The 25684-nt window shown below is 39.5% G+C and overlaps 1 long non-coding RNA gene across 3 annotated transcripts in view; it reads left to right on the top strand.

The window, feature by feature from the left end:
* The first annotated feature begins 2333 nt into the window (after positions 1 to 2333).
* LOC134477060 (uncharacterized) overlaps positions 2334 to 25684 on the top strand; it is a 262057-nt gene continuing 238706 nt past the window's right edge. For all 3 annotated transcript variants that reach the window (XR_010048970.1, XR_010048972.1, XR_010048971.1), the window contains exons 1-2: positions 2334 to 2564; positions 3846 to 3964. This is a non-coding gene — a long non-coding RNA (uncharacterized LOC134477060). The remainder of the gene's footprint in view (positions 2565 to 3845; positions 3965 to 25684) is intronic.

The following is a 25684-nucleotide window of genomic DNA, read 5'->3' as shown; positions in this document are numbered from 1 at the left end:
TTTCTATAAAACTGAAAGCATAAAGGGTACCTTTGTGCTCACTTGGGCAGCACATGCAATCAAATTATATCTGAGGGCACCCTGAGAGCTTTATTTATTTTCTCCTTAAACTCTTATTTCTATACACTCAGCACAGAGTACAAGCAGCTTCAAAGGTTTGTTGATGATTTTGTTTCTCTGTGTACTGTAACTCTAAGCAGATAGGACTTTAAAATAAAATTTTACTCCATTACTATGTACAATTTTATGTTTCAGTTGATAAATTAAAAAAACCTTTGAGACCAGGTCTTGCTGGCCTTGCTAAGTTGCCCAGGCTGGCCTTGAACTTGCAATCCTGAGTAGTGGGATTATAGGTGTGCACCACAACACTGGGCAGAAAATAATTTTTGTGGTGGATCTTTTTATGATTTCAGTGTGTAACCAGGATAGAGATCCTAAAATTTAGTGTCATTGTTTTAACAAAAGGCCATTGTTTCCCATACTTACTTAGGCAAATAAAACAAATATTTTCTTACTGCTTACTTCCAGAAAAATAAAATTTAGGAAAGACTATAAAACTCTGACAATTTAAGTAATACCAAATAATAGACACATTAATTAGAGTAAAATATTATTGATCATTTCTAATATAATATAGTACATATTTAATGATTATAAGATTCAATATATGTTTGTTATGTTGATCAGTTATATACTTGTAATAAGTGTAGTGTAACTCCAACCAGAATAATATTTTTAGTTTCAGAACATAATGACCAGAGGAATATTAAAAATTTCTCTCCTCTCTAAAAATAATAAATAAATAAATAAACAAATAACTATAGTAGGGACATACACAGTAGGGACACATGTATATATATCAAGTATAATCATATAGAATTTCAGAGAAACATATACCAACAAGCCTTTGAAGCTGCATGTACTCTGTGCCGAGTATATAAATACAAGTTTAAGAAGAAAATGAACAATGCATTCCGAGTGCTCTCACATCCAGTTTTATATCTGTGTTGCCCAAGTGAGCACAAGGGTGCCCTCAGATACTGAGGACACCCCATGATTGGCTAAAAGACTGGAATAGAGACTGGTGGTTGTGGGGTGTCTGGGAGGAGGCGCGAATCTCAGAGAGAGTGGCAGAGGGGACAGACCAGCTGGGGCTGGAGGTCTGGGGTGTGGGAGTTGCTCTTGGTCTCAGTTCTCTTTCTACTTGAACTCTGGGAAGGCATGTCTACCTTGTTTCACTGATGTCTGTCACTCTCTGCCTGTTTCCTGTAGGCAGAGTGTAGGAGAAGGGTAACAGAAAAGGGGCGGGTGGAGACAGTCATTGCAGATGGTTAGGTTCTTAAGATAATGGTGTTTGCCTAGAGAGGAGAATGTGGGATACTGAGAAAATTAATTGCAAAAGAGAGGACATACAACCTCCCCTCCCATTTTGTACTTTTAGTGTGACGGTGGACGTGTGCAGAGGTCTGTATGTTTCTTGGTAGGAAGGAGAGACGTGGTGGAATGCGCTTCTCTCTATTGGGTCTGGCAGCGGTGCACCCATAAAGATGGGAGGATTTTTTTCTGTGGTGAAGGCGTGAATCTCAGGTGACCTGGACTGTGAGTTAGGAGGGTTGAATCCAGCTTTTGTCCAGGTTTTGTATAAATGATTAGACTCTTCATATTCCATGTCTTCATTTTAAAGGAAACCATTAAAGCAAGTGATTTGTACTTTTTCCTCTCTGGTCTAAAATGCTTGTTTATAAATTATAAAAATTGGAAATAGTTTACAAAAGTCCAGTAACTTTTGCTTTGCCTCATCATCCTAAAAGAGAAAAATAGTGGAGAAGTTTCCCATTTGTTAAAAAACAAAAGGCAAAAACAAAAAAGAAAGAAGAGAAGAAAAAAGAAGCATCTTTTCTCTTCTCTTTGAGAAACATCAAGAGTATTTTGCCCTCCAATATTTGACTGAGTAGTAGAATTTTCCATCTTAGCACAAAGTGGCTCGCCCTGGTTTCAACTAATCCACTCTCTGTCTTCCCCTGATTTACAAGAGGAACTGGAAGAGTCAGACAGTGTGTGGGAAGACTGCAGAAAATAAGGAAGGTATAGAAACCGCGAGAGATGGAGATAAGTTAAACATTCTGGCACACTGTCACGGTGTATTGCTCATGCTGAATGGTTAGGCAGTTGGGAAGGTAGTACGCGAATGTCTTTAAATGCTTCCTCTAATTGCAAGCAGCTGTCGATTAGTGGAGCTTGACCAAATGTTTTTAATTCACTCAGTGGTGATGAAGAGAATGAGACTTTTAAGGGAAACTGGCAGGGGCTGTGAGCCAGCATGGAGTTGCTTACACTGTTTTCAGAGGTCACAGAGTGCACCGACTACTAAAAGACACTCTCTGAATCTATTGCAGGCTTGCATGATAATGATTTTCCTAAATTTTACCAGCGTTTGTTGAGCCTTTGGCGGGAGGCAAGCCTCTGCACAATCCATATTCTGGAATGATTTGGGGGATGATTCACCCTCCAGCTTCTACTGACTGAACGCCTCCTGCCAGTTGAGGAGCAGTTCAATGAGAGCAGTAAGTCTAGAACAAGAGAGGACAACACCGTTGAGAGTCTTCTTAGAAATATTTCATTTTATTTTTTAAAAATTAAACAGTAGGAAAAAATGAAGCCATTGTAATCAGTTTCCTGTAAATGTAAATTACAAATTGTCTGAGTTTGAGAGTTTTTTGGAAGATAAAGTTTTAAGTAACCAGTTTCATCGTCCAGTATTACCTTAATATACTCTTTATTTTTATATTGCTTACAAGTCTAGTAATCTTTCCTGTGTATTTTTCTTTCTTGTTATACTTTTAAAATGTAATTTTATTGTTTCTGCATAGCTAACTTAGGAAACCATGAAGGTGGCTGAAAATAAGACTCGTGTAACCACGGAGGGCTTGTAGTTTTAAGGATATCTAACAGGGTTGAAAATCTGTAAAAGAAGACATCATGAGACACTCTCAGGGATAAAGAGGCTAGACTTCTTCAACACTAGCTCTACCCATTTTAGGTCCTGAGTTTCAGTGCCCCAAAACAGAAAGTAAATTTCCTATGCACTGTACATGTGCAAGGGCTTATCTTCAAGAATCTTTTTCTTAGCATTGTTGATTGTTCTAAACATTTACAATTTCAGTTAGCTAAAAAGTTTATGATGTTTGTGTGGTAAAATATTATGTAGAAAAGATGTTATGAAGAATATATAAATGACATGGGAAAATGATCAACAAAGAAGCGTTAAATGAGAATAAAAATCATTTTAAAGGAGATATCTACCTACTTATCTAGAGCTTATATACTTCAAGTAGTGTGTTTGTGAAAATAAAGTTAAAGCACAAAAAGAAAATAATAGTGATGGGATTATAGGTGACATATATTAATTATCCATTTAGAAAAAAAACCATTTTACGATAAATTTCCCAACATGTCCGTTTTTCTATCATAAAGCATTTGATTCCTTGTCAAGATGAAGCTAAAGAGATTCATGTCCAGCGAAAGAGAAAAAAATCCAGAGAGACATCACTCAATAAACACCTAATTTTGTTTCTGATCTTGTGCTTGTTTGAAGCCCTCACACTTGTTTGACTCAGCTAGATAAGTCAGCTCCGCTGAAACAGTCATAATTTCCACCAGCTGTTTTGGATGTTTGAGGTTGTGTTTTTGTTTTAGTGAGCCTCACTGCCTATCCCTTGAGCTAGTGTATGAACAATTGTAAAGGAAGTCTTTGAGGCAGACTCAGAGGAGAGCTGTTAATCTCATGACATCCACAAGGATTTGAAAAGGCTGCTCCATCTGTGCTGTTCCTGTTTTTCTTCCAGGGCAGGTCCTTGATGTCAGGAAGATGGACCATTCTCAGCTCCACTTGCTGATGGGGAGTCTGGCCACAGCTTGGTTTCTTAAGTCTGAAAGACTCATCAGGCAGCCACAGCACAAAGATGTGAGTGATAAACCTGAGTCGGGCACCACTTCCAAACCCTATTTGGGTTCTGTTTCCCACTAGTTCAGTGTTTGGGAATACTCTGGCAGGAAGCTATTTATCATTGACAGCCACCGAAGAGGGCTGCTGTTGTCTTTGCCCAAGACTTCTGGAACTTTCCTTAAAAGCCAGGGGGTTCTCATCGCATGATGTGGCAGAATTTCTGGAAACTGATTTGGGGAAGAGGAAGCTGACTTATGTGGGAGTCACCATCTCAGCTGTCGCTCTCTGTGCCCTTCCCCCAGAACGCTTTTTCATGAAAACAAAAGTGGTAAGACTTCAGATGTGAGCTGGAAAGGATTATTTAGTTAAAAGTGTTCTAGAGTTGAGTGGAGGTTTTACCTGACTTGAGAGAGTTGCTACTTGTTTTAATTTAGTGTTAACTGCTTATGGACTTTGCTCTCTATTCTTTCCCTTTAAATTTTTATTCTATTTGATTTTTTTTTTTTTTTTGCGGTACCAGGGATCGAACTCCCGACCTCATGCTTGCTGCTGTAAGAGCCTAGTACGTATATCTAGGGAGCTCACACAGCAAGTGAAGGAGGTTGGGGAGGTACAGCGCTATGTGCTACACTAAAGTGACTGGTTAGGAAAAACACCTCCCTAGAACTCCAGAGGGAATGGTGAACTGGTCAACTCAGTAGGTCAGAGCGCCAGAGCAGTGGTGGTGAACCCATGGCACATGTGCCACAGAAGGCCGTTTGTGTTATCACTGAAGTTCTACAAGGTTCATCATCACTGAAGAGAAACCACTAGAACAGTGGGTTACTCAGGCATCCTAGACTCTAGTAATGCATGCTTTGTTGAAAGAAGTTCTATTTTATGTCAGTCAAGACTTTCAGCAGCAAGTGGAAAAAAACTGAACTCAAGTTTAGGGTTTTCTAACTTCTGGCTCTTCTGGATCCAGAAGACATTGTCAGGAATAAAGCTCTCATTTCTTGGCAGAGTTTTCTTCAATATCCATGCTGTTTTCTGACACACTCTTCTCTTTGGCACCAGTAGCCAGCAGAAGCCCCAGATTTACATCTTTCTGTTTTGGTGACCCCAGAGGAAGGGGAGGGCCCCTGTCCCAACAGTTTTATAGTCATTGAGGGTGGATTCTAGACCTATGAACCAATCATTGTGGGCTGGGTGTGGAGCATGCTTATTGGACGGATCTAAATTTTGGGTCCTCCATTGTGCTTCTGGTATAAAGTCTATCTCACCCAAATCATAAGAACTGAGAATTAAAAATTGGTGAAGATGAGGAGATAGTTTCAGAAGAATGAATGCTGGGTAGAGTCTTCCACCACAAGGCTCCTGATGTCTTTTTCCTGCAGAGTTGTTTTAATTTAGGTATTACTAAGCTTGACAGCTCTGATGGATGATTCTGGTAATCTTTAACCTCAACACAGAAAAAGTTGGATTTCTGATTTTTTAAAAGACATTTCTTGTCTTGCAGAGGCTCTTTAATCGTCACACGTTTCTTCTCTCCTTGTCCAGCAAGGAGCCCTTCCTCTCCAGGATTTCAAAGAGGTGCCCCTTTTCCCCCAGTGCATTGGGAGTCTGCTGCTCTTAGGTTTGTATGAGTAAGGCAGGTGACTCAAATGTTTGGGCAGAAGTTTTTAAGATTGTGGTGCCAGTATCAGCAGTAGAAGCAGCAGCATCTGGAAAATCATTAGAAATTCAAATTCCACTGCCACAGCCCACACCTAAAGAACTAGAAATGATGAGGGTGAAGCATAGACATCTGAGATTTCACAAGCCCTCCAGATGATCCTGATATTTATGTGCTCAAGTTTTGAACACATTGAGGGAGTGGTCCAAGACAATCTATTCTGAGAAGACTGAGTCCACCTAGACTTTTCTAGTTTGTATTCTTGCTCCCAGGCCATGTTCCAGACACCAAAGGAAAGATTCATTAATTGTTGATTCTTACTGGGAGTGAAGAGATTACTTGGTGCTTGAAGAACTTTGCATTGAGCTGCAGCTAAGTATCTCTCAGGCAAATGACTGTTCCTGGAGATGCATCAGCTGTCAGGATCATCTTAGATGAAGGACCTCTGGACATCTTTCTTTATTTTCTCAGGATTTGTTATTTGACGTGGATCTGTTGATCAGAGATCACTCATATAATCACTTATCTATTCAGCATATAACAATATGGGGCTGGGTTCCAGAGGTAAAATAACCCTTAAAATAGACATCTTTTCTGCCTTCCTGGAATTCCAGGTCTGGTGATGGAAGATGAAGACTTTAAATAAGTATCAATGGCAGAGTGTAGTCCTTTGGGGTGAAGGGAAATATAGAATACTTAGACAGTTCGCTGTGGGAGGCTGGCTAACCCACACTGGGCTGAGTAGGGAAGGCTCGTCAGTGAAAGAATTGTCTAAACTTGGACCTGGAGGTTGAACAGTCATTGTTGGCATAAGAACTAAGAGTATTCCAGGCAGTGGTTTTAAAAGCCATGTCCTAGGAAAAATAGTAACCCAAAGAAGAGTTTTAGGCAGAGGAAGTAAGATGATAAGATTTATTTATAGTGAGTGCTTGAGAATAGTTTGGAAATAAAGTAAGGAAGAGGGCGCAGGAAGACAAGTCTGCAATCTATTGTAATGAAAGAGGGCTACGCCCTTGGCTGGGATAGTGGAAATGGGATTGGAGAGCAGTGGATGAGTTTGGGACACTAACTCAAGAGGACTCAAAAGAGGGCTTTTTGGTAGCCAACTTGGGAACACAAACGAACGAAGTGAGTTCACTGATGTGAAACATTGGAGAGGTGTGAATCTCCACGGAAGAAGTCACAAGTTCAGTTTCCAACAAGTTGGATGAGTGCAGCGTAAGAGGGGACGGCTGGCATGCAGTTGCCATCAACACCTGAGCTCAGACAGGTTCCCCGGACAGAGTATTTGACTGTCACCATCACATGAATGTCATTGAGGCCAAACAAGGAGATGAGACCACCGAGGGAGAATGTTTGAGAGGAGCACTTAGAGTCCAGAGGAACTCCGGTATTAAGAAACAGGCAGAGGAAGACAACCCTACAAAAGCAACTGATGGACACAGGGGGAAAATCAGCACATGGAATTGGTGGATATGACGGAGATCAGGAAAAGCAAACTTCAAACTTTTCTGAAAGTGTCTGATAGTAATAGTTGCAGTGCTGTTCCTGACCGAGATCAACTCAGGTCACTTCTGGGAAATTCAAGTAATCGACAGCCTCTGTCATGATTTCAAACAGGCTCACTCACAGAAACTCTTTTCAGGAAACACTGTTTTCCTGCAATTACATGGCCCATGCTGAGTCATAGTTTACTGCAGAAGACCCCCATCCCACACTTTCAACTTGCTGTCTCTTTCTGAGTGAAACCCATGAATTTGTTACGCGTTTCCCTCTCTTCTTCTCTCTGTCTCATTCCTCTTTCATGTCCCTGTATTTCACTGTGCTACTTTGGTGCCCTGAGTGCTTTCAGATGGTTGGCCAAGGACAGGTGTGTACTTTTCAATTGCAAGTTACCCAAATGTTGTGGTGGTAGTAAGACTTCTTCAGTACCAGCTGTGATGCTGTTCTGTGGTCAGCCTCCCTCAGCAGCCTGTGTCGGCTTCCTGGCCTGAGCTAGTGTTTTTCTACTTCTTTTTTCTTTCTCTCTCTATAGCTGGACGCTAGGGAGTTATTTTGGCCAGAATTAGATATGCACAGCTGATACTTACAGCTGCACATTCTTTGGTTCCTTTTGCCTCTACAAAAACTCTTGCTGTTCTGACACTTTATTCACACAAAAAGCAGTAGGGTCGCCCACCTAGATATTGTTTAAAAGCATTCATAAGCGTTTCACAATTTCTGGGATAATCCTATCAGTTGAATTGAGTAGGAGGAATAGCCCAAAATATATTGAAAGCTAAAATGAAGATCGGTACTCCTATAATTTATATTTTATTTTTTGATTATTTTATTTCTTAATTATTTTGTTATCAACAAGGTGACTGTGGCATGGTAGAACTAATTATGTAGTTCACTGCATGAAAACATGCAGTATATTTAAAAAATTTTTTATCCCGAGAATACCATAAAAGTTAAAGATCTGATATATAGAATCTAACATGACACAGACCATAGACCTGAATGTATTCATGGCTTTAGGTGTCACCTTGAGGGTACCAATTTCCAAATTCACTTCTCTGGGACTATCTTCTCTTGCACAATTTAACCCAAGGTCTCCAACAACCCACTGGTTCTTTTTACCTACATTTACAGCTAGTACTATCTTGAATTCCTTAGATACCATCGAGCTCGTTTTTTCTCTTCTCTAAGCACACTGCCTTTCCTGCTTTTGCTGATCCTGTCGACCACCTGCTCAAGTTGTTCAGTCTTTGACCCCTCTTTCACCACTTTCTTGATACCCAGCCTGCTGCCTGTCTACCTGGTCATGCCTCCAAATCATCTCTGCCCATCTCTCCTTCCCATTATGACCAGAGTAGCCTACATCTAAACGCTTTTATTGCTATGGTATTGCAAACATTTCCCAAGTGCTAACATTGTTCCTTGTATTTATTCTCCCTTGAATCTGTCACATAAAGGGATAGTAAATTAATCTTCTGAAACACCACATTTCATCAAAACTATTTTAAAAATACTCAATAGCTTCCTATTAGCTTCAGCATGAGTCCAACATCCTTCCTAAAGTCTCTGAGGTCCTTGTACAATCTTTCAGCTACCTCCTGGGGTAAGTTAGTTCAGACACTCATTTTCGCTTTGCTTTTAGTTTGTAGAAATAATTTCAAGTTTCTGAATATGCTTATTATCGAGTTCAATTTTGTGTGAGTCACATGTTTTCTTTTTATATACTCTATTTATTTTTGTGAAGCTGAGGATGGAACCCAGGGTTTTGTGCATGCTAGGCAAGTACTCTACCACTGAGCTATATCCCCAGCTCCTTGGCTGTAGTTAAATACCATTAAATATAATGGAATAAGGATACAAAGATATGTCTGAATGATTCCTAAGACTGAAATTCTTTTGAATGAGAGGTTAAATTGCTGTTTTTTGTGGAAAACGATCTTAGGGCTTTTGGTGTATCTTTATATTTTAATAGCTTTTTGGGTCATTCTTTTATTTATCCATCAAGCTCTGGTCAAGCACTCCTTTCTTCTAACATACAGCTGGTTCTCTGTATCCATGGGTTTTTATGCATGTATTTAACTACTTGCAGATCAGAAATATTCTTTTAAAAGTTATATTTGTTTTGAACTTGCATAAATTTTTTCCTTATTATTTCTTAAACAATATAGTAATATATATCTATATATGACATTTACATGTATTAAGTACTATAAATAATATGGCAATGACTTAAAGTATATGGGAAGATTGGCTATAGGTTATGTGCAAATACTACATTATTTTATATAATGTACTCAAGCATTCTTGAATTGTGGAACAAATCCCTTTTAGTCTCTGAGAGATGACTGTAACTTTTTTCTTTCATTCAGAAGGTAGAGCTGCCTGGAAACCATTATTTTCATTATATAGTGAGGCTGTATTTAATCTGTTAATCTGTTTGCTTGTTTATCTTTGAGAGATTTGCCCTAGGTAAAAACCATTGGAGAAAATTTGGACATTTGTTTTGACACCTATGAAATAACACCCATTTTTCTATATTCTGATTACATATGAAGAAGCTATTCCAAACACAGTTGTGTAGCAAGTAATTGTTTTAGTATGTTTTTAGGTCAGGAATTCAGAAAGGGCAAAGTAAGATTGACTTCTTTGAGTCTCCTCTGAGAATACTGTCCTCAAAGGCCAGGGTTGCCTCACAGGTAGGGCTGTGCTCATCTGAGAACATGGTCACTCATGTATGTATGTGACACCTGGGTGAGAGGACAGGAAGACTGTCACTTGAACACTTTCATGTAGCCTGTCTATGTGGTGTGTCTTCCTCATGGCGGGCAGCCCCCTGAGAGTCACCTCCTGGTGGCATGGGGGAGTCTGGTCATGACTCTCCCTGTGCACTAGACAGAACTTCATTGATGTTTCTGAGTGACAGGGGCAGTCTCTCAGAGGCACTGCTGATACAGGTTATTTGGCTCCTGATATTCCACAGGAGACCAGAATTTGCAATGGGAAAAATGTTAAAGAATTTCAAGATATGTTTTAAAATTGTCACCTATGACAATTGAGGACTCTACGTTAGCTACTGCTTTTGGAAACTGACACAGTTGCCTGGTGTGTTGGACACTGTCCCTGTACATTTAGTGCAGGTAACTCTAGGTACAAACAGTCTAAAGAAGAAATATAATGCTCACTTGTTTATAGTTATCAAAATTCAGGCAGACTAGCTGTTTGTTTTTAGAGTTGCTGGTCCTTCTCCCTTTATAAAAAGAAATGTGGTGAAGAACATGTCTTGGTTTTCTTTTTCCCTTCTTTAATAGCCCAGCATCGATATTCAGGACTTTAAAAAAAGATGCCTCTGGGAGTTTCAGCATTTGGCACCTGGCAGTAGGTGGGAAATGTCATGACATAAAGCCCCATTTGAGTTAAGAGGCAGGTGGTATTTTTGGAGAAGTCAGTGTCAACATGGGGCTATAGCCACACTGACTGCCTCCCGCCCATCTGCAGAGACATTTCTGTCTCTGACAAGTAAAACCCCCTCCCTCGGCCTGCTTTGACTGCCTCCCTGAGTTCCCCTTTTCATGTGACCTTGAGTTTCAGCTTGATGAGTCGTCAGAGGGACAGCCACTGGATTCTACCTGGCAAGAACTTCAGAGGCTGTGGCTGTGGAGAAGGGCTGTTTTCTGCTCTATCATATCTTGTTGATTCATTACACAATACTCACTGAAAGGCTTTTTAAAAAAAAGTCCCAAGTATCATGCTAGGTGTAGAATGACCAAAGAATGAACCAAATTAGACATAGCTCTTACCTTCATGGAATTTCCATTTGGGAAAAAAAAGCTGTAGCTTGTCCAGCTGTGGAGAGGGGAGTGAGGATCTTTGAAGGATGGTGCTAGGTGGAGCTGACCTGGGGGTTCAGGTAATGTTTCCAGGAGGAAGTAGCAATTGAGCTAAGACCCAGGACGTGTAGGTGTTAATTAGGAAAAGAAGGGAGAGGACAGCCTGTGGGATGAAAGGGCAGTGTGAATTCAAAGGACGGTATGAGGAACGACCTTGTGCGTGGAAAATAGAGTGATGAGGCCTAGAGGCGGCGGTGTGGAAAAGGTCAGGAGGGTGAGAACAGACTGCATGAACCCTGGAGACCATGAGCTGTCCTTCAGATCCTCTAAAGAAACAGAACAGCAGTGTGTGTGTGTGTGTGTGTGTGTGTGTGTGTGTGTGTGTGATGCTATGTAAATAAGTAACTGTAAAGTCCAAAGTCTGTAGGACAGGCTGGCAGGCAGGCTAGAAACTGAGGCAAGTGTTAATGCCGTAAGCTTGTGGTAAAATTCCTTTTTCAGAAAAAATTTTTCTTTTCTGAAAGATCTTGATTTTTTGCCAGGGGTTTAGCTCAATGGCATAAGTGCCTGCTTGGCAAACGTGAGGTCCTGAGTTCAATCCCCCGCATGTCTTTCTCTCTCTCTCTCTCTCTCTCTCTCACACACACACACACTCACACACACACACACACACACACACACACACACACATCTTGATATTGCTGTTAAGGCTTTCAACTGTTTAGACGAAGCCCACTGATTATAGGTGGGAAGTATAGTACATCTATCTAATGTTTTCACAGCAACATCTAGATTAATGTTTGATTAATAATTTGGTAGGGTAGCCTAGCAAAGTTGACACATAAAAGTATCAAATATGGTAAGGAGTTATATTTTGATTCTAAGAGCAATGAAAAACTCTGAACAGTGGCCAGAAAGAGTGGTGTGAGTAGAATTGTATTTTTGAATTGAACTCTGTGCTCTAGAAGATGGTGGCTGAATATCACTATCACGAGTTTCTTATGATGATCATGCAATATGAGCTTTCCAGGAGGACTGTTTCTGTCCTTCAGGGTGTTCTAGCATTGGCTCAGTCAAATCTTCCTCCCAAATACACACTACCATATTGAAATTACTTCTTAGGCAACACCTCACGTGCTGCTTTGTTTTGTGTTGGCTTGGTTTTCTCTTTTAAATCAGATTGCAAATTCTTTGGACACTCGCTCACTCATTAGTGCACCTACAGTGCTTAGGACAGTGGCTGGCACATGGCATGCACCTAACAAGCATTTTTTGATGAAATTCTGAGTGGGTTCACATCTCCTCCAAAGTGCCTTATCAAGAGTTCAAGAATAACAGTCCTGTCATAACATTAAAAATTGATGTGTTCTTACCGCTGGACTCCCCTCCCCCCCTTTGGCATGATATATAGTTCTTTTTAACTTGTTTACATAGATCACCATTTTGGAATATAGCAATTTCTTAAGTCAACTTTAAAAAAAAATTGCAAGTTTTGGTTTTATGGCAAACTTGCAAAGATAACACAGAAGAGTTCCTGTATCCCCACCATCCAGGTGCGGTCATGGTGACATCTATGATCTGGTACATTGTCAAAACACAGTAATACATTACGGGTATTCAAACCTCAGATTATATTTAGTGTTTAGAAGTTTTCTCCTTAATGTTCTCTTTCTGCTTTAGGATACAATCCCAGTTGTCACATGCTTGGTCACTGAATCTTCCCATTGTCCTCTGGCGTATGACAACTTTCTAGTCTTTGTGTTTCAAAACCTGGAGATTTTTCAGGATTACTGGTCATGTGTCCTATAAAATATTCTCAATTTGGGTTTTACTGATGTCTTCTTATGATTAGGCTACAGGTATGGGATTTTGCAAAGAAAACTGAAGAGGTGGAGTGTCTCTCTTTCATAATATGATGTCATCTTCATGATTTTAACCTTTATCATTTGACTAAGACAGCGTGTGACAAGTATGTTTTACTACTGTAAAGGTATCATTTTTTACATTTCCCTGGGTATTTTTGGAAACAAGTCACTAAATTTAACACTCTTTAAGTAAAGAAGAGGAAAGGGATAGTTCTATTACTTAAGGAAAAGTGTCTTCATACCTAATTTAGAATTCTTCCATAAGGAAGATCTGTCTCTATCCCATTTATTTTTCAACCATTTACTTATGTCAGTATGGATTTATATGTGTTTATTTTATATTTTGGTAACAATCCCATAGGACATTATTTTATTTTGCTGCATAAATTTTTGTTTTTGTTATTTCGGGGCAAGGTCTTGCTATGTAGTTTAGGCTGACCTTGAGCTCATGATGTGTCTCAGGCCGGTCTCAAACTTGTGGCAATCTTCCTGCCTCTGCCTCTGAGTGCTGGCGTTACAGGCATATGCCACCACACCCAGCTTTGCTGCATAAATTTTTATAGGCTTGGCCATGGGGAGCTCTTTCAGATTGGTTCCTTTGTTCCTTGATGTGCCCCATACTTTTGGTTTTCAAATACTCTTCATTTCTGATACTATCAGAATCATCATGTACATCTTACATTTTCCTTATCCCAACTCTAGATCAGCCACTTTTCCAAAGATCCTGAGTTATTTTTGTTGAAAAATGATATTCACAAACTGAAATCTAAGTGGTAGGTATGCTTATCATTCCTGAGCTCTCGGTGCTTTTAGCCTCTGTAAGCAGCTAGGTAGTACATACCTATCTGTAATTTATGTGTTTACCTATGCGTATATTAAGCCAAATATGAGTTTACACTGTTGTCTCGGATCCACAGCTCCAGTGTTCATTCTACCCACTTTTCTTGTTCCTCTGAAACTCCCTATCTAACAGTAAGAAATCTGGCTCCCACCATCCACTATTTAATTATTTGGTCTACTCAGATACAAATGTATAGCTAGTTCAAAATTATTTACTTGAATTCTTTAGGGAAACACATTTACTGACTAGAGAACAGAGTCCATGATTATGTTGTTTTGAATTAATAATTTTATAAGAAAGTGGCAAACATAGTAGTTGAGAACACTCTCTAAAACCAGATTAACTGGGTTTCAAATCTAGGCTCCATCACCTATTATCTGAATAATATTGGGCAGAATACTACCCTTTAAATTTCTTCATCTGTAAAGTGGAGATAATAATCCGATGTATTTCTTGGATTAATAATGTTCACATGTATGTAAAGTGCTCAGAACATTGTGTGGCATAAAATAAGCACCATTTAACTGCTAGCTATTATTATTAAGAAGAATATAAACTCTTAATTGCTGCCAAGACAATGTCAGAAATTGGGGAGCTATATACTTTTTTGAATTATGGCATCATCTCTATTTACTTAACTAATTTCTATAGTAACTAATTTCTATAGCACTTCAGAGAAGGGATATATGTATAACATCTCTTTACATTTTCTTCAATTCAGTCACTGTGTCTTTCTGTCTGGAATTAATTTATCATAATTTCTCTGCCTGTTTTTCATGATTCAGAAAACATGTTAAGATTTAAGCCCAAGATTTTTAATGTATTAACCCATTAGAGTTTGACCTCCTTGAGGTCATGGATCGCAACCTTATGTGACACCCTGTCTCGGCTTCTGGAGGCTTGCTAGAGCAAGTGGGAAGACTTGAGTCACAGTGATTGAAGAGTCCGGTTTTGCAAGCCATATGTTCTGTTGCTGGCTTCTTATTTCTTCTGTAATTAGGCTGGGCTTCTCTGTGGTTACCATAGCCTGGAAAACCATAGATTTATTTAAAAACCTTTAAATAGAGTTTAGGGGCTTCAGTCAAAACATTTATGATAATGTTCTTCCTATTGTAGTTATTAATATTATACAGTGAAATGGACATGGTTTCTATCCAGTGGTAGTCAGCACTTCTGGGTAGCATGGTGTGTTACTGGCATTTTAATTAGGCTTCAGTGAACCCAGCTGCAACTGCATCAGCAGAGTTTCTTAGACTACTTTTTACATCTGGGGTTTGATAAAATTCAATATGTATTTCCCCTATCATTTTCCATTTATACTAAAACAAAACAAAAACAAAAACCCAAAATATACAACAACCAAAAATAGAATCTCGTAATAACCCCAAACCATATATATGTAGGTGATTTTGGAGATAAATTAGTTTGATATTGGACTACTAAGTTTTTAATCACTATGATGTAGAATTCAACTATTGCCCAAGTTTACTTGTTTAAATTACGTAAACTGTTTTAATAAAATGTACTTTTCCTTAAAAACAGTTAAAAAGCATTTTGACCAAGGAGGATGAGAAGAAAGTATGAGTCTACAAATCCCTAAGATCTTCTATATTTTCATTACCTTAAGACCTTGTGGATTTTAGCACCAGTATTTGGAATTGCAAGCCAGATCTGTGGGAGGGGGTCAAATTAACCGAGCCCAAAGTGAATGTAAGGCATTTGTCCACCAGAGGACCCTGCTTAGGGCTCACAGAAGCAATGGATTATTGAACTCAGGAGTTCAAAAACTGAGGTCAAAGCAGCATAACCATGTCATGTGATCAGTGAGTCACTTTACTCTTTTTGCCGATGTTTCTTTGTCCACCTGAGAGAATCAGGCCCTGTTTCTTAAGCAGTAACTGTTTTAGGATTAACTTCTATCTTACTAAATAAATTATTATTACATTATGGTAACTTATTATATATTATATTGTTATAATTAAATTATTTATATCTATAATATATACTACCTCTTCGGTGGCACTTACAAAGAAAGTGGTCCCAAACACTTTTCTGTCCCTTGCCCCGCCCAGTTAATCCCCACCTGTTCTCCTCATCGTCCAGGAGGCTCTGCAGCCCAGGCAGAAGTACTTTTTGGTCGTTATCATTTGTGTGAACAAAGAAGAGACCAAGAATAGATAGTGTTCATTATGGATTAACACCCTGGTCTCCAGCTGTTTGGAAAACAGATCAGCCTGAGCGCCCTGTTGGGGCTGTTTAGATGTGAGAGACCTCGCACTTGCACACAGATGTGTCACCGCAGTGGTTAACCTACCACGAGGGAATTGGTGTGCGGTGGGCAGCGTTAGTCACCAAGGGAAATGATTTAGCCATTTCTAGGGGAATTTGTTTTAAAATAGAGATGCGTATACAATGCCATTTATTGAATTGCTCAATGTGCTTCATAGAAAAAGAAACTCATTTGCTACAAGGAACAGGTGTTACCACATGTCACCAGTAAGAAAATAAATTGGGTTTGCTTTAGGTTTTACAGTCATTCACAGTCTTCAGAACCTATAATTTCACACCTGGCTTGATGACTGGACCACTGTCATTGTGATCTCTTCTGAACTGGTCAACCTGCCCACTTAACTCAAGAGGCTACCAGCACAGCAGCCCATCTCAGTGTTTATCTGGAAATTTTCTTACTACATGGCTTACGTGCCTGTCTTTTCCTGGCTTCAGTGTCTACCTCATGGCTCCTTAGAGACTGTGCTTCATGATTGTTACCAGGCTGCCATAGTGGTTTCTGCTGTCAGAGGGAAGGAAAGATGCTTTTGGTCTTTTCCCCATAAATGAAACAACATTTTTATAGGAAGATGTCTCCTCTCTAACATCCATAACTAAACCACAGACAAACCATTATCTTGCGATACTAGTCACATTTCAGGATAAATAAGAGTTGATCACCTCACAGAGAGGGTGGTAGAATTGCTTGTCAGCTCAGGGGAAGGAAGAATAAGCCAGCATGTCTTGGTGATTGATCAGTTCCATCCTTGCCAGACAAGAAAACTGGGCAATATGAATCAGGACGGGGCAGAGGAGTCCCAAGACATGGTCAGATGTAGAGCGCTAGTCTGTCTCTGCTCTGGCCAGGGATCTGCTGCTGGTACCTTTTCCTCATTTCAGACTATAAATGCTGAAGAGCAGATGCGAAGGGGCGATGCAAGGAGACAGGCTTCAGAGTTCGCTAAGAGATTTAAATCATCATGCACTGATCACAGCTTTTTAGAACTCCTCTGAATCTTAATCTTTCATCAGTAAAATGAGAATTAAAAAATAGAATTGGAAGGCTGTTGTAAAGATTAAAATTAACTTATTAATTTCCTGGCACATGGCAGCCATTGGCTTAGCAGTAGCTGTCATTAATAAGAGAAAAAGCATTGTTAGGCCAATGATGACAGGTTGTTACAGACCAGTGATATTAACTTATTCAATTCTGGGTCCATGATGTCCATGGGAACTTTCTTTAAGATATTTTTCTTCTGGTCCTAAAACTAATACATGTTCACTGTCAAGTTCGTAACCAGAGAATTGCATGGTTATTATTTTGTGTATTTTCTTTTATATATGTATTGAAATAAAATCATTTTAGGATGCAAATATGGTTTAAAATACTGATATTTTTCGTTCAACTTTATACTAAGCAAAGGGTTTTTCTTAAGTCTCTTACTTTACGTAACACGAAGTTCCTCAAAATGTTCTCTTCGGTGGAACTATGTCTAAACGGGCTTACTCAATGCAGAAGTAAATTCCTAGAAAAGTATGAGAATCTACTAAATGGAAGCTCAGTTTTATAGCCAAAAGTAAATCCAAAAATCAAGCATCTATGTAGTGAAGTGACTAGCATGGTCAGGTGAGACTACAACTTACCTCTTGTACTCTGTGCTTTGTGATGGTTTTCAGGCTGACCGTAGTGGTTTCTGCTGTGAGAGGGAAGGAAAGGTGCTTTTGATCTTTTTCCCCTAAATGAAGCAACATTTTATAGGAAGACTTCTCTGTTCTAACACTCATAACTAAACCACAGGCAAACTATCATTTTGAGATACTAGTTAACCAACTCTTATTTACACTGTAATGTGTTACCTTAACTGTTCACATGGCATGTATCAAATGAGTCTTGTTTTATGAAAAGTTTCAAATATTTACAAAATTAGAGGGGATGATCCACAAAGCCCCAGACTCAGCTTTTCTCCAGGCTCCATGTCGATGAGGACATGGACAATGTTTGTGCACCTGTCACCCCACTCACTCCCTACCTGCTCCCTACCAATTATTTTGACCCATGTCAAATGTATCAGATGCTGCTTGACTTTCTATGCTGTACAATTTCAAGGCTGATTCATGCTTATCAGTATTATGGAACCAAGACCAGACTTTCATATGCAATACAATATGCAGGTATTTTGAGTCCCACCATGAACTAGCTACAACTATAAGAAAGTGAACCTCAGTTAGCTTGATAAATAGAGATAATGATTCCTAGAGTTATTATAAAAATTAAATAGGATGACATGTGCCAAGCATCTATCCCTCAGTTGACAAATGTTCAACACATACTGCTTTTCCTCTCAACTCCATGCTTACGTCCCACTCCTGAGAGCCCCTCCTATGATTTCCTCTTTGACCTCCACCCATGTAGCCCCTGGTACGCGGACCTTGTCATCTTCGTCCCTCACAGCAGTACCCCTGCCTCCAACCCTCTTCTGAGAATGCAAGCTACTCTACTAGGAGCCAGACTTGACAGGACAGGAAATTAACACCACCTCTCCCCTTAGGGAGTGAGGCCTGGAATTACTCTGATTTCTTAAACCTAATGTGTGGGATCAAATTGAGCTGTTGGACCTTGTGAATCCTGTACCTTCTCCCCTGCCTCATAATATTGAACTAGGGTGGGACAGTTTGCTTCCTTTATCTAGGCTGGTTTCCTCCCTTTTTCTGTTGGGAATTGAGTATTCTATTGTTGGAGGGCTTTCGTGTTCATTCAAGCCTGGCTCTTGGTTGATGGATTGTTTGATTGATTGGGAAGAATCACCTTTATTGCATATCCTCAGTGTCCTAATGGCGTTGTTGGGATGAGAGTAGGCACAAAATGGTCAATGAAGCCAAGAAGGGCAGCTGATGGCTGGACAGAGTAGATCAAGGATGGAGAGGGTCAGGTGTAGGTATAGAACCATTAATAGTTCTCTTAGGGAAAGTCAAACTCTGGGAAGGGTGGGTTCACAATGGTCCAAGGGCATAAAGATATTTGGTATGGGGATGGGGCAGCAGTTGTTTTCTGTAGCTGAGTGGCAGGCATTTTTGAGAGGTTGAGGAAGTTGAACCTTGGCAGCCCCTAGAGTTTTAGCAGAAGTGCCTAGCTTCCCCTACCTTCACTCTCTGGATCAGTCTGGCTCTCACTTTCTAAATGTGATAAGAGGGGAGGGGGATATACTGTGGGCCCAGTGCTTCATTTCCTACTAACTTAAAGTGTCAGATAGCTAAGAGTCATGTGATTCAGTCTCAAGGTACTGCATTTAAAGAAGCATAGCACAAAGACTTTTTCCTATTCTCTCTTTGAGACTTGCTGACATTTTAGGGTTTTTCAGTACATAATTCACAGCAAATTTCTTCTCTAGTGATCTCAAATTTGAGGAAGTCTCCAATTCTCCCATCCTTCCCCCAAACTATTATATCCACTTAGTCACTGCTGTGTTGTTTCTCAGCCCTCTCTCCAGCCTGCCTCATTTCCCACTTTGTCCAACTAGCACAAGCTTATCAATTTTGTTGTACAGTCCTGCACACCCGCGAGCCAGTTTGGTACTTTTTCTCTGACATTTGCCTGGAGAATAGACTGGTGTGACTCTGGTCTTTTCTTTTTAGATAATAGGCAAGAAGAAAGAAGGAGCACAAGAAGTGGTTTGACGCTCTGTTAAGAGGGGAAGAGAGGCTTTTATTTTCTCCTTTCTTAAATATAAAGGCAGAAAAATACCTGCCATCCAAAGTTAAAGAAAGAAAGGTTTATTTAGCTCACAGATTGAAGAAGTTTCAGTTCATAGTTGGCTGGCTACAAGACAGGGTGGCACGGCGGAGGGGCATCACAGAGGAGAAGCAGTTCAGGGTGGGCAGAAGGCAGCAAAAACAGTGACATAGGGAAGCAGCAGCAGCAAGCACATCCCTTCTATTCTACCCAAAATGCATTGCCATAGGGTGAGTAGCACCCACACCAGGTGAGCCTTCTCATTATCATACCCAGAAACACAACATCCAGTCAGTGGACTGATTTCATATCATGTACCCTTGATTCCAGCATCACACACTCTAGATGCACCTACCTCTAAAAAGCCCCACATATGACTGCATGAGGCTTTGGGGGGCATCTAGACACAAGCCATAGCACTCCTAAGGCACAGTTCTACTTTCCATCTGGCCTCCTACTCACCCCAGTCCTCTTTACTTGGCTTGTACAAATGAGGTCTTTTTCTGTGCCAGCTTCTCTCTCATGGAGATGCTCCTGTGCCTTTCTGCCTGAGTCTATTCAGTCCACTACTGTCATGGTCCCACTATGACCTAAGTCTGGATCAAACTAACTCATGGTGAAGACTCAACCTAAAGTTCTCTGAAAGGGTTTGAGGAGCTCTAGGCCCCACCCTTTTGAGTTTTGATACCTAGGCTTTTGCTCTGTTCTTTTCTCTAAGCTCTCCATCTTTGGAACCATCTGGAACTGTCCCTTCTGTCTATGAGAGATAGGAACCATGCCATAGAGTCTCCATGGGGTAACCAAGGCTTGGCTACCTACTTCCTTGAGGTCACCTATTGGCCTGTATTTCTAAAGCTCTTGGTTTCATTTATGGAGGTCTAAGTGAGAACAACACTAATATTTCCTGTCGTGCCTCTTGTGCTGAAAGCTTGGCCTACACTTGGGTGCCATTCTCTTGTTAGGATGAATGGTACTCAGACCCCTTTTCTGCACATGCTCCTTAGCACAGAGCCCACTGTTGTGCATAGTTTCACTTCTTGCTCTAGATTTAAGATGGTTATCTCTTATGTTGTTATTATTAATAACTGCTATATCTAAAGAGCCTACTCTCTCTAAGGCACTTCTCTCAAATTAACTTATTTACTCCTCACAAAAATCAGAAGGGCAAGTACTATAAACATTTTACAGATAAGGTTACTAAAGTTCAGAGGAGTTTGGTAACTTCCTCAGTTAATGCCTCTAAGCAGTGGAAAAACTAAGATTATAGCTTTAAAATGTAAGAAATGCCTAGGAGAGTAAAAAAAATATAGATTCTTAGGTATTACCAAAATAAATTCTAATTATTGGTTTGGCATAGGAATTAGTAAATGTATATATTTTTACTAATTGAATTGATTTTTGAATCACCTGGTAATCCTTTGGAGTCCCTATACAATATATCATTATTTCTAGAGAAAGCTGATGATAACCTTTGTGGGTTTGAGTTCTCATATTACATAACTCATCTAAGAATGACTAGTTGCATATAATATATATGAGATATATTTTAACTCTGTCTTCAGAGCTATCCTGGGGCATGTGCAGTGGGTCCCTGTGGAATTTTTACACTCAGAAAGCATGTCCTCAGACTTTGGGGACCAGTCAAGAAAACCTGTACTGAGAAGTCAAAGTTAAGGATCCATTTGTTGTAAATGAATATTACCTTGAGAGTTGTTTTGTTAATATCTGATTGATAGTCTAAGGATATTGTATACAAGTGTAGAATAGAGCATGTTAGGAAATCTATAAACTCCTCAACTACATTTCAATTTCATTAACTTTGGGCTGCAATTATTGAGAGGTGTGTGATGTATGGTTTAGTAAGAGGTGCACTGAGGAATGATGAATGTCTCCAGGTCTAATTAGACCAGATATGTTCGCTTGCTATCAAGAGCCAGCCAAGTTCTTGATGTAAAAATCTTCCTTGGCAGGGAAGAGTACCCTAATAGTAAACCTACAGTAGTTATTCCTTAAGAACAATCCTCTTTCTCTGCTGTGAAGTTGAGCCCACTAAACAGTTGTTCATGATGGGTCTACTGAGTAAGAAAGGGAAACCTCAAAAGATGGCAGGCTTGGTTCTCAGACAAGGTGAATTCACTTGATCTGTTTGATCAGCTGCTTTCAGAGATGACTTTGGCTAGTATGAGCCACTGCCTAGAGCAGTGATGGGAAACATTTTAGAATTCTCAGTGATAACAAACAGCCCACTGTGGCATGTATGCTACAGGTTCTCTACTACTAACCTACAATGAGAGCCTTATGCTATGAGATTCAATCTGGAACTACCAACCAGACTTTGCTGAAAAAGCCTTTTCACCCAGGCTAATAGGGCTAGGTTCTGGGCAATGGACCCTGATAAGCCTCTAAATGCCAGCTGGCTCTTGTCCTTGGACATGCAGAAGCGTGGAGACTTACTTTTCTCTTAAGAAATAGATATTTGGAAGATTCTTTTCACACAAACATAAAACTTGGTAAAAAGTATTTGACAACACAGATAACAATACAGATAAATGCATCCTATATGGGTGGGTGGACAATTCAAAGTATACTGTGGGGAGTTCCCAATAAAGGGTAATTGAATCGTTGCTCTGTGAGTCAGAGGCAAAAGTGGGGTTAGGATGTGTTGCTGATTTCCCATTCTCTGATCAGTTCAGTTAAATCTCAGTTATTCCTATTAGTGGCTTTGCTCTGTCTTTATTTCCCCTCTACATATTCCTCCAAACTGTATCTTTCTGCAACCTTGGTTTGATTGGTTCATGAATATCTTTGTATGTGAGATCTTGGGATTCTTTTTTTTTTATTTGCATATGGTCAAAAGAGCTCCTGTGATATTGGTGATATATCCATATATAGAAAACTAGAGTTCTCTTTGGGGGTAGTAATTAGTAATGGATAGGGTGAATAATTCCCTCTGTCAAAAAGATGTCCTTCAATGGGCTTTGTTTAAGGTTATTTCTTTATAGCAAAAAAGATAATTAGCATGGGCAAAAACCTAGCAATGTCCAAAGGAACTGTTGTGAAATATCTGAAGAAAATTGTGGTGGGTGAAATGGGAGTGTGAACTGTGCATTGACAGCATATATGGTGCATGCGGGTACAGGACATACATTAGAATTAGAACAATCTTGCTCACCATCTCCACAAATCCAGTAGTTTCTTAATATAATTTTTTTAACAAACTCATAAATTACTCATATTTAAGATAGCAATTATTTTGTAGTACTTCTTATGTCCTTAAGAGTTGTATATCAGATGCTTTAGCTTTTAGTGGTAACGAACAGTGCACTGTGGCATGGGCGCCATAGTTTCGCCTCCCCTGGTATAGAGTGTGAGCCTCAGAAGTACTGATGGATGTGAGATTCAACCTGGAACTACCAACCAGTCTTTCCTACAGTGTTGCCTGTCCCCATACTTTGCAGGGAACACTCTCATCAGGCAGAATGTCCTCCCTATCCCTGCTTCCTTGTATTGACAACCACAACACCCACCCTGGTCCTGGACACTTATTTGCTGAATGCATTTGAATTTTCTTCTAGAAAAGCCAAAATAAACTTTTGTCTCACTTTCTATGGATGATCAGCTTGTGATGTCACCCATAATCCAGTTGATGAGGTTTTCTGGCTCAGAAAATTAGTAGAAATGCTACACTGAACACAGAACTCCTCAGCTTTGAATTCAGCTAAAACCCTACATTTTCTGGAACAAACATAATATTTATCAGAAAAGCAGTGAATTTGGGGATGTGGAGGATAGCTTTGAAGTTTCTTCTAAGAGCAGGATTTTTTTATATATCACTCTGGCTTCTACTGGGTACTCTCAGTTTTTTAAAACAAGCCTACAAAAGACTTCTGCTAATAAGTCACATGTGCCATGAAGTTGAAAGTTTGCCTGTCTGGTCTGAAAACATTTTGTCTGTGCAAACTGTTTAGGGGAGACAAAGAGAGAGGTGGTCAGTGAGGAATAAACACAGCTGGTTCCAATACTGGAAGCAAAAATAGGCATTTTGGTCTCTCTGTTACCTGCCTTCGCAGTCAGATCAAACTCCTGAAGAGCATTAGTGAGCTGGGGTGTGTGAGGTCCAGCCAGGGACAGGGCTGGAGAGGCTGTGTTTCTCTTCGCTAAGCACTGTGGTAACATCATCTTCCCCAGCTCCTTGTGTCAGCAGTCTTGGTTTTCACTAGTTGTGAAAGTTCCTCTTTTTGCAGAAAGATCTACGTCTTCCTTGCCTTATAAAAATCATCTTGAATGTAAGCTGCAACTATGAAAAAACCCCAGCAAGCAAGAAGCAGCCTTTCTGAGTTATGGGAAAGTAAACTTTTAATTTCTACTTAAGGAAATACGAGTTTTTTTTTTTTTTTTTAAAAAAACGTGTTAGTAATTCTAGCAGAATGAATGTTTGACATGAACTAAATTTCCTAAAAGAAGTCTTTAAAATACTCATTTCTTCTTAGAAGCATCGCTTTCAGTTTTTATGGAAAGAAAAAACAACTTTGGAATTGGAAATGAGGTCATTTGTGAGGAAGCACTTCTCATGCCAAGTTTAAGAGAAAGGGAAAAATCATATTATTTTTAAAAAGGCTCATTAAACTTCGCAGGTAATGAAGACTTGGTATTCATTGTTAAATAGAATAAATTTTAGCTGAACTTTGCTATACTTATTATAAGGCAGAGGCATTCCTTTAATATTCTCAGTCCTATTGTACTTCGCTGATGGAGTAGTTTCTAATTACAAGCATATCCATGTGTCTCAGGGCTCTGCCCGCTTTGAAAAGTGGTTCTTGTTCACCACCACCCTCAGCCCTGGTCTTTGCACCTCCTTCCCATTCCACATGCTTTCTCTGGGTGCTCTGATATGTCCCTTCATTGTAGTTGAGTCCTAAGCATATATATTAGCACCAACCACTCTTTCGCCCTTTAAATGTGCAACACAAACCTCAATCAAAATATTCCAATCCCAATCCATCATCCAACATTCCTCCCCAAAACAGCTCAAGAATTTAGGAATCAAAGTAGACTCTATTTCTTCTCTTTCCTTAAATCCTGTCCTGATTCAACCTCGTAAACTTGACTCCGTCTGTCTATATTCTCATGGCCAATGCTAGGGTCCAAGACTTGCCTTAATCCTGGTCTATAACTTTTCCCTTGGCCACACTGCTTTATGTGTGGCCTGTGTCTTTGTAACCTGTCCTTCCTAGCCAGACCCACCTTTCTAAGCAGATCTCAGATTAAGTGACTCTGTTACTTTCCAAATCTCCTTGGCTTTCCAAGAGCATGGGATTGAGTCTAAATTTTTTTTTTTTTTTTTTTTTTTTGGTATGGGGGATCAAACTTATGATCTTGCACTTACCAGGCAGGCGCTTGTACTGCTGAGCTAAATCCCCAGCGTGAGTCTAGATTTTTTTTTTTTATCATAGTGTTCTAAGGGTCCTGTGGCATGGCTTTTGCTCACATTTCTTTTTTTTTTTTTTTTTTTTTTTTTGGTATCTTAGTGAATCTTATTGTCTTCAAAGTAGTTGCCTATGTCTTCAAACTTGATACTACCATATAGAATGGAACAGAGTCTAATCAGTCAAAACAAGATTGTGGGAGTACTACAGGACTTCAAAACAAGTTAATAGGAAATCAAAAAGAGTTACTATTTATATATCCTAATTTTTTGAATTTTTTCTTTAATTAAGACAAACATAAGAAATGACTAAATTTTTTTAAAACAATAAGGGGGAGATTGAGATAAAACAGGACATAACAATATAACAATAGAGGTCTCAGCATGACTGTTTCAACAACCTAGTACTTCACCACCATACAACCTGACTTAATAGTAGTTACCATAGTCTTTTTCCTTGAAATATTTGGATAAAACTTCATATACTCTAGCTTCAAATATTTTCAAATCAAGAAGCCCAGAATAAAGCCTTTCTAATTAATGAGTGAAAACTTTATAAGGCTCCAAGGCCACCTAATGGGGAATCATGATTACCACATATTTTTATATATTTGATTCATTACTTACA

This window comes from Cavia porcellus, unplaced genomic scaffold (assembly GCF_034190915.1).
Source record: "Cavia porcellus strain 051 isolate PalLab524CR breed Dunkin Hartley unplaced genomic scaffold, mCavPor4.1 scaffold_7, whole genome shotgun sequence".
In the NCBI taxonomy this organism is placed as follows: domain Eukaryota; kingdom Metazoa; phylum Chordata; class Mammalia; order Rodentia; family Caviidae; genus Cavia; species Cavia porcellus.
Note: the sequence above shows the minus strand (reverse complement) of the source record. Positions and strands in the feature narration are given on the sequence as shown.